Source organism: Callospermophilus lateralis, chromosome 10, assembly GCF_048772815.1.
Source record: "Callospermophilus lateralis isolate mCalLat2 chromosome 10, mCalLat2.hap1, whole genome shotgun sequence".
In the NCBI taxonomy this organism is placed as follows: Eukaryota; Metazoa; Chordata; class Mammalia; order Rodentia; family Sciuridae; genus Callospermophilus; species Callospermophilus lateralis.
In genome coordinates, this window is record NC_135314.1 from 97,350,608 (window position 1) to 97,360,076 (window position 9,469).

Consider the following 9,469-nt stretch of genomic DNA (forward strand, 5'->3'; position numbering starts at 1 on the left):
ACAAATATATGAAAAACTGTTCAGCAACCTTATCTGTTGGGGAAATGAAAACCAAAACTACACTTAAATTTCATCTCATTCCAGATAGAATGACAATAATTAAAAATACATATAAAATAACTGCTGGCAATCAAAAAGTTACATTTGTACTTTGTTGGTAGGACTGCAAATTAGTACAACTACTTGGGAAGTGATATGTAAATTCCTCAAAATATTAGGAATGGAGCTACCAGACTACCTAGCTCATCAGTAATTATCCAAAAGAACCAAAACCAGCATACTATAGTGATACATATTTGATATGTATATCACCAATGTTTATAGTAGTACAATTCACAATAGCCAAAGTGTCTTTCAAGACACAAATGGATAAACAAAAGGTGGTGTGAATCTACAATGGAGTTCTACTCAGCTATAAAGAATGAATTAATTTTTGTCATTTGCTGGTAAGTAGATGGATTTGGAGGACATCGTGTAAAGTGAAATAAGCCAGACTCAGAAAGTCAAAGGTTGAATATTTCTTCTAATATGTGGAAACTAGAATAAGAGAGAGAGAGAGAGAGAGAGAGAGAGAGAGAGAGAGAGAGAGGGAGGGAGGAAGGGGGATCTTAGGAAAATAGAAGGGAGACCAATAGAGTAGAGAAAGGGGATTGAGAGAGAGAGAAGAAGAGAAGGTGCGGTGAAGTACCTTGTCAAGGGGAACAAAATTTACCAAATTATGCTATGTTCATGTATAGACAATGAATCCCATTTGCATATATAATTATAATGCACTAACTGACATAATAATAATAATGGAAGGAAGATTAGTAAAGTAGAGCATATGGACCTGGGAGAGAGAGGAAAGGAAAGGGAAGGTGCTGGGGAATGAGACTGATCAAATTATGCTATGCGCACATATGAATCGGGCATAATGAATCCCACTATTATGTTTGATTATAATGTTCTAACAACAAATGGATAAATAAATGAACCCAGTATGAAAAAAATTTACTACAAAATATCCCAAGTAGATCAAATGTGAAGTTGCCAAAATGAAAGAAAATACCCAGTTAGTCTACTGTATAGACTCTGCATCTCATTATTTTCTCACCATGACTTTGATCTTCAGTTTGTACAAAGCATAATAACTTGTCCATTACTATGGGGACTTGGGAATGAAAAGTAGAGAGGAAGAAATAATTTTAGGATTCTCTGAAGGAATGAATGCATCAGAATTAGAGGGATAATCTGAATAAGCTCTATGTCCTTCTATGGTTTGATATTTGGAACTTATTCATGGCAAGACTCCCCTCTTCTTTGTCCTTTCGTCGGGGTGGTGCTTCTGCATGATCCTCGGCCCATCACATATGCTTGCAAAATGTATGGTTTCTTGAGATCCACCTCTGATCTACTAAGTCAGAATTTTCAGGATTGGGTCCTTAATATTTCTGGTAGTCAGAAATACTCCCAGAGAAAGATTAACCTGATTGTGTATGCAGGGAAAAACTTTCTGTGAGGGGCTAAGTATCTGTCAAACTTTGACAGGTTTCTATAGCACCGATTAGCATGGATCAATGATAATGAAGACTTGCTTTCTTTAGGCATATAGTATTTTGACTTATGGAGCTGGAATGTGATCAGATACTTTACCTTGCTTCCTGATGGCAGAAAGAAACAAACAGGCAAACATGAGTTGAGAGATGAAAGGACAGGAACAGCGATTTTTAGCAACCTAATTGTCATTTTTCTACCTAATCTCTTTAATTTGCACATTTTTGAGGAAAACAGGCAGCTAAACGTTTGACAGGATTATTATGCATGTGCAGGAGTCTTACACTTGGTGCAATCAGAAATAACAAGTAAGTCCCAAATCTCTAAATAATGTCCACTGGGAATAATAATTTTTTCAAAGTCTTGAAGTAGAAATGGTTCTTAGCCATTAGCTATGTAAAGATTGGACAAAAAGTACAAAGAATTGAGAAACATTTTAAAATGTTAAGTTATAGGACAACTCCACCCAATGGATTTCTGTTGAATTTCACTTTTGTTAAGAAACACTATTCTGTATATACTAAATGCAATCTGAATTTATATTTAACTGATCACAGTTATGGGAAGAGTAAATAATTAGTACTATAGACAGAGAAAGGAATGGAAGAAAATATATTCAGATATAAACAGATTTTGATGTGTGTGGAAAATGTGGAGTGAATATATTTTCTGTTTTGAACATATTTTCCGTATCTAACTTTTCATCATCTATCACATATCTCTCCATTTATAACTATGCAAGATTAATGGAAATGGTCAATAAACTTTATTTTATAGGAAACATTCATGAAGTGCTGAAGGACAGTTTGGGGGTTATGTACATGTTAAAAAGGTTATGCTGCTTTAGCTCTTGTATCATGTTTATAATTGGTTGTGACTTGTAATCCAATAGTTCAATAGGACCAGAAGTGAGATAATTGCATTTTACTTCCACCTTTTCCATTAACTTGGTTTGCTATTATGGGTAAGTAATTTAATATATCTACTTCAGTTTCCTCTTTAGTGAAATGCAGACAGCCATTTTTTTTTTTTTTTAACTCTAGCATCAAAAATTAATTGAGGCAATAACTAGCTGGGAAGAATGGCAAATACTTGAAGAATACATTCATTAATATTCTGCAAGATAATATCAGTACTTTATTTCTTGAAGCAGTTTAGAAATATTAGCAATCTAACTCTTTTGAAAAGTAAACCCAAATAAGCAATGATAAAAAATAAACAAGATTATGATAAAGTCAATAAAAATGAGTAAAATAAGTGGAACTGGAGATTTGTTTGGTTGAGTATAAGAAATAATTGTTTATGCTTTGTAATCATTTAAAGTAAGCTGTAAGCTATGATAAATAGATTGCAAATATATGGCTTAAATAAGATGAAGTTATTTTTTTTTCTTTTATATAAGGGTCTGTTCGGAGAGGGCATTCATACAAGGTAGAGAGACAATGTCTCATGGCAATGTTAAGAATTTACCCATAATAGATGTACTTTGCTTGAGGGAAGTTAGGAAATATAAGCCCTAAGTGGTTCACTGTATCAACAGAAAAAAATTAGTAAAGGTGGCTTTGTTTTGATGTAGGCAAGCTAGCATTCTTTTAGTTATATGGATAACTTGTTCTCAGAAATCAGTCTGTGAAATCATTGCATCAATATGCTATGGAAAGTGTATCCAGTTTTTCTCCCTCTTTGCTCTTATCTTATCCCATGGTTTTAAATTGCATCCATAAGCTGATGGTTCCCAAATTTTTATTAACAGCTTTGATCCCTACCTTAAAATTTGTCTAGATTGGTATAGTGAGGAATTACTTACCCATCCAATGAATGTCAAATATCTCAAGTTTAGAATGTCAAATTAGTTAATGGCCCCAGTATTCACCCCAAATCTGGAAGCCAGATTTAATTACCCCACTTAAACGAAGACAATCCCTGATAATTCCTTTTAGTCTTTCTTCCTTGTATAATAGAAATCTTGAGTGTCAGGTGGACACCTGCCATCCCAGCTGCAGACTATATATTCAGCTTCCCTTGTGATTAGGTATTGTCCAATGACTAAGATTTGCCTTATGGGACGTAGACTAAATCAGGCAAGCATGATTCTAAGTCATGTACATGAAAGAAATGCGTCAGTAATTGCCACATTGCTGGTGGGAATGGCATGAAAAAGAGTCTGGCAATTTCTTATAAAGTTAAATATGAATTTACCATAGGACCAGCAATTCTAATTTTAGATGTTTATCAAAAGCAATGAAAATATTTACCCAAAGAAAATAGAAATATTTGTTCACACAAAGACTGGCATAAAAATATTTACAGCTGCTATATTCATAATAGGTAAAAACTGGAAACAATTAATTGCCCATTAAAAAGTGAACGTAACATACTATAGAAATGATCCCTGAAAGTATATCCCACTTGAATCAAAGTGTGAAATATGATATATCAAGAACTATGTAATGTTTTGAACAACCTACAATAAAAATTAATTAAAAAAAAAAAGAAAAGAAAGTCCAAGTATTATAAAGAAAATTAAAATAGGGTGATTGCTATAAAGTGATGAGGTACTTTCTAATTACTTTAGATTGGGAGGTCAGAGAAGGCGTCTCTGAGGAGGCAACATTCCAGCTGAGACCTGTGTGACCAGGAGGAATGCATTTAGGGATGAGATAACAGGTTTGGGCTGGGGATGTGGCTCAAGCAGTAGCGCGCTCGCCTGGCATGTGTGCGGCCCGGGTTCGATCCTCAGCACCACATAGAAACAAAGATGTTGTGTCTGCCGATAACTAAAAAATAAATAAATATTAAAAAAAAATAAAAAATAAAAATAAAAAGTGAACGTATAAAGATGTGGTATATCTATCTGTCCAACGGAATAGTCTTCAGTAACAAAAGGGAACAAACTGCTCACACAATGACTAAGACAATCCCTAAACAACTGTGCCGAATGAAGAAAAGAGTACATAGAAATGTGCAAACCATATCATTCCACTTAGGATAAATGCTACAACAGGCAACGTTATTCCACAGTGGCAGAAAGCAGATTAGTGATTACCTGGAGTTTCCAATGGGTAGGAGTAGTGACCTCAAAGGGGTAAGCAGAGAATTTTGGGGGGATGACACACACACACACACACATACACCCCACAGACACACCTTAATATTAGTGGTACTTTAAAAGATTCATTAAAACTTACCAGCACAGACCAAAGAGTAATAAATAAGAATTCAATCATTTTGAAAACAGATATTTCTTAAAAGCAGAAATATAAATGGACATTAGAACTGTGTAAGCTAATTATCTCTAAAGAAAGTTTAAGATATAATTTTCACGTATCAATTGTTTAAAAAACAAAGAAGGGAGTGCCTTCATTTTTCTTTCCCTTCTTTTTCCTTGAAGTCTCATGGGCTTGACTGTCAGCTTGATGATAAGAGCTAGGTGAATCTTGGACCTGGAATGCATGTCAATCAAGTACTCAAAAGGCGGTTTCATTCTGGGTAGCTTAAATTGAAAAATTCAGTGTTTCCCGTGTTTGTTCTACTGTTGAGTGGGGTCTTCTCCTAGTAGCTGTCCTGTATCTTAATTCAGTGATTCAATCCTTAACACAGTCAATTTGTGAGTATCTGATCTAGCCATGGCATTACCCTTCTCTCTTGACTTTTGTTTGCCCATTGGCCCCCTATATCTTTATTTTTTATATTTATTTATATTTATTTATTTTTTGGCGGGGGGTCTGCTGGGAATTGAACCTATGGCCTTATGCATGCGAGGCAAGCATTCTACCAACTGAGTTGTATCCCCAGCCAGGCCCCCTATATCTAATCTACCCTGGTCATTAACGTAATCGCAAAGATCATATCAATCTTTTATACCTCCTCTGCCTAAAACTTGCTCATGACTTCCAATATTAAATAGAAAAGGATCCCAATCCCTTCTTTTGGCTTTGTTTCTATCTTCTTGCCTATCACCTCTCTTTTTTATTCACCACATTGAAACCACATCCTCATTCTTCCCAACCCAGGGCAGGCTCTATATCTAATGTGGGCTCACTGTAAATGTCACTTCCACAGGAAGGTTTTTCTCTGACTACATTACCCAAATTGGATCCCATTCCAGGAGAGTGTCTATCTCAGGTGGATCTATCTCATTCTCTTCTTGAAATGAACCAGAATTAGTGTGTAAGTATATCACATTTTTATTTCCAATAAAATGTAAACTCAATGAAAACAAAATGTTTATTGGTTTTGTTTAATATTCAGCCACCTAAAACGACACTTGGTATGCATTTGGCATTCTATATTGTGCATTGAAGGAAAAAGAATGCTCCCTAATTCTATGTAGTTGATATCATTGTTCATTTAATTAACTGTGCCGAAAATACTGGGATCACCCTTCATTCCTCAGCCTCTCATCAAATTAATTCTAAGCACCCTGATGAATTTTTATGTGTAAAGACTGGCTCCTTTCACTTTCTTTCAGCCTTGTCTCTCTACCTTGGCCTAGGCCATGGATAACCTTACAATGTCACAATGGCCTCTTAATTTCCCTCCCCGTTGCCAGCATTGTATGATTTCCTTCTACCTCTTCTTTCCTTCTCCCTTGAAAGTTTCAGTAGTGCTGTAAATTTTTACATTTTTAACCTTTACCACAGTTTGAATTTTTTTTATTCTTGTGGTGCCATGGATGGAACTCAGAGTCTTGCAGGTGTTTAGCTGTGCTCTATGGCAGAGCTTCACCCCCAACCTAAACCAACCACTTTCTAACTCAGGCCAGGGAAATTTCTATATGCTTTTTCTGAACCTAGAGTACTCACTGCTTTCATTTCTCCCTAAAAATATAGTCTGGTGTTCCTACTCAACCACCTGTGCCATAGTTAGACATGCATCACTCAGGCCAAGAAGCCTTTCTAGAGCCCCAACTTTGAGATACCGTCTTTCCTCTGATCATGTTCTCAAAATTTTAGCAGTTGTTATTCTGAATTCTGTCCTATATCCCCTATCTAGACCATATTTTCCCCCAGAAATGGAATATAAATCTGTCTTCTTCATGCTTCTAGATATTATTGGTTAGAACACTTGGAACACAGTACGTCCTCAATAAGCATAAATTGAATGTCTGCATGAGCACCATCTTCACCAAAGCTAGATGTATTAGCTGCTTTATAATATTTGGAATTAATGTGAAGATAGGTACATGATAACATTAACTTGCAGTGGACCTGAGAAGGGTAACTCTGGTGTGTTCTCTAGTGGTAAGAGTTGTGGAAGCCTCTTTGGAATGTTTTGGGAGTAACTTCTGCAAAGGTAAGGCTATTATTATACAACGTTTCATAAAATCTAATGAAAAATCTGCCCCTGGGGATCAGAACTGTAGGAGAATAAAGTTGATGAAAGGAAATTGCTGTTAGACATCTTATGTCAAATAAACCTTGTAACTCTTGTTTTGTGCCTCCCAGCTTGAGTGCGCAAGAGAAAAATGCAAATTTTCCAAATGAAGTACAGCTAGCAGTGCATAAATCTCAAGAAGACAGTAGGATACACTTATTAAAACTTGGCAAGGATCAAAATTGAATGACTTTTTTTCTTTGAAATATCAGTTTTTTTCTTTTCAAGATTAGGTTTTCCCTAAAGCTACATCAATTATAAATAATTGTCTGCTAGCAAAACTGGCACAGTTAAACTTAAAGCGAATAAACTAAGAAATTAAACTGATTAAAAAATAAACAAGAGGTTTTAGTTTTTTTTTTTTTTAAGTCGATGACTTCAATAGCATGCCAAAATGAGTTTTCTATGTCTAAGAATATTAATATTATGGGAGTCATAGATTAATGCTCTTTTGTTGTTAGGGAAAAATTCTGGGAATCTGTTTGGACTTGCTGTATAAAGAAAGTTACTCTATTTTTACTTTACAATTTTTCTTGGAGGTATTTTACTCAAGGTTCTTTGTACTGCACAACCCAAGCCAGCCCAAGCTAGTTTAATTAATAAAGTGGATTTTTAAAAACATACAAATGTATTATATAGAATGTAGTTAGTCCTCAGAAAAGAAAAAGCTTCCAGAAAAGCCGTCTCTCATCTTTGCTTTACTCCCCCGTTTCTTCCTCTTTTTTTCTTCCTAGTTTCCTTTTGGTTTTCTTTCTGTGGTTCATATGGCAGAATACTGGTATCCTGAGAATCTCTCTCTCCACCTCAATTCCACATTTTCAGAAGAGAGAATCAGACTGGTCATCATAGGGGTGGACTGGATCATGCAGTACAGCCTGGCTGCCAAGATGCACAGCTTCTTGTCGGATAACAGCAGAATGTGAGACTACTGGTGCCCACCACAATTGTTTATCAGTCCTTGAATGAAACCCCAGATACTAACCTTACATTAAATTAGAGGCTACTGTGAAAAATAAAATAATGCTATTGATGTTCAAATAAACTGTCCTCTTATTTAAAATTGACTTTCTAAAATCTTGTCCTTGAATTTTTTTCTGCACTTTCTAGACTCATTTCCATGAACGAAAGAAGTGGTCTTTTTTAATAGGAGTATTTATATTGTCAAATACAAATACAAATATGAGACACGAACTTCAGAGATTGGTGCCAGTTTTTTTTTTTTTTTTTTTTGTTCCTCCACTTGGTGTTGTGTGTGCTTGTTTATTTACAGTAAAAGTATAAATGACACTGAGGACAACTGAGGATTGGATTACTGCCATGAATTCATTTGTGTCCTTACCTCCTCTGTGAGGACCCTGCAGTAAACATAGCTGGATAAACAAGGCTGAGTATGGGTTTTAAACTGGTCTGTTATAGGAAAGTTGGATGAATGTCTTTCCCAAAATCATTTCCTTCATGATTTTGTGAAGGCTCCCGTGACGATTTCCAGTTATCTTTTTAGCTCTAGTTCCAATCTATACGCTGATGATACATATTACACACACATACACACACAGGGTCAGCCCCCATCATTCTCCTAATAACCAAAGCTATTATTTTCTTACACCCTTCTGCTACCACAAAAGTACAAATTACAAAACTGAACTCATTCTGTCAACTTTCTTGGCCCCCTCTCTGTGAACGTGTTTCTTTTCCTACTGTTCCAGAGTTGGGAACACCAACCTCCTTAGTCATCTCCTCAGTCAACCAAGCTATGAAATCCAGAGATCGGCAGATTTACTCTCTGCTCCTGGCCAATCACTTTTCTCCGATCTCCAAGTACTGATGGGAGTTTACAAAATCACATTGAGTCTATTATGCTTGGCCTGTGTCCTCTAGATTGATTTGTTGCAGACTCATCAATATAAGCATATTTTAAATGTGTCTTCATCTTCTGCCTTTGCATCCATCTTGTCAACAGAATGCCATTTGGAATATGCTATTATAAATAAACTGATTCCTCTTTAAAAATAATTTGGGGGTCCACCCACAGATGACCAGGATAACGTCTGACTTGTTTCTAAATCTGACTTCAACACAGCTTTTTATCCTTATTTCTCTGCTACATATACTGTATACTATCTTTGAACCACCTGCCAATTTTGGCCAGGCCACAAACAAATGATACTCCCATGTATTTTGAACATAGTACATTACATATTAATTGCTTGTAGACTTTTGTTTGAGTTCCTCAAGGACAGAGATGGCATTTTTGTTTCTCTTTATATACATCTTAGATCAGTGCCTGGAACAGAGCAGATGTAGACTAAATGTTGATTGAATAAAGCTATGCCCATTCAGGAAGTCTATGCGTCTATTTTTCATTGGAAGACATAGCAAGCACATCACAAGAATTGAAAATTTATCATATGCCCTGATGATTTTCCTTCACTTGTGAAGCATCAGTAATAATTGCCTTGTGTTATGGAAATGTATTTGCTGAAGAATTCTGTGTCATGGATGACAGCTAGAAATTATAATGCTGAGAAAAATTACAGAAGGGCAATGTTACTTCCTTATA

At 35.6% G+C, this 9,469-nt stretch overlaps 1 long non-coding RNA gene across 1 annotated transcript in view; it reads left to right on the plus strand.

Annotated features, from left to right (window-relative positions):
* Window positions 1-7,876, plus strand: part of LOC143642213 (uncharacterized) — a 32,627-nt gene extending 24,751 nt beyond the window's left edge. Inside the window, exon 3 of the long non-coding RNA XR_013155617.1 lies at window positions 7,644-7,876. This is a non-coding gene — a long non-coding RNA (uncharacterized LOC143642213). The remainder of the gene's footprint in view (window positions 1-7,643) is intronic.
* Window positions 7,877-9,469: the final 1,593 nt, after the last annotated feature.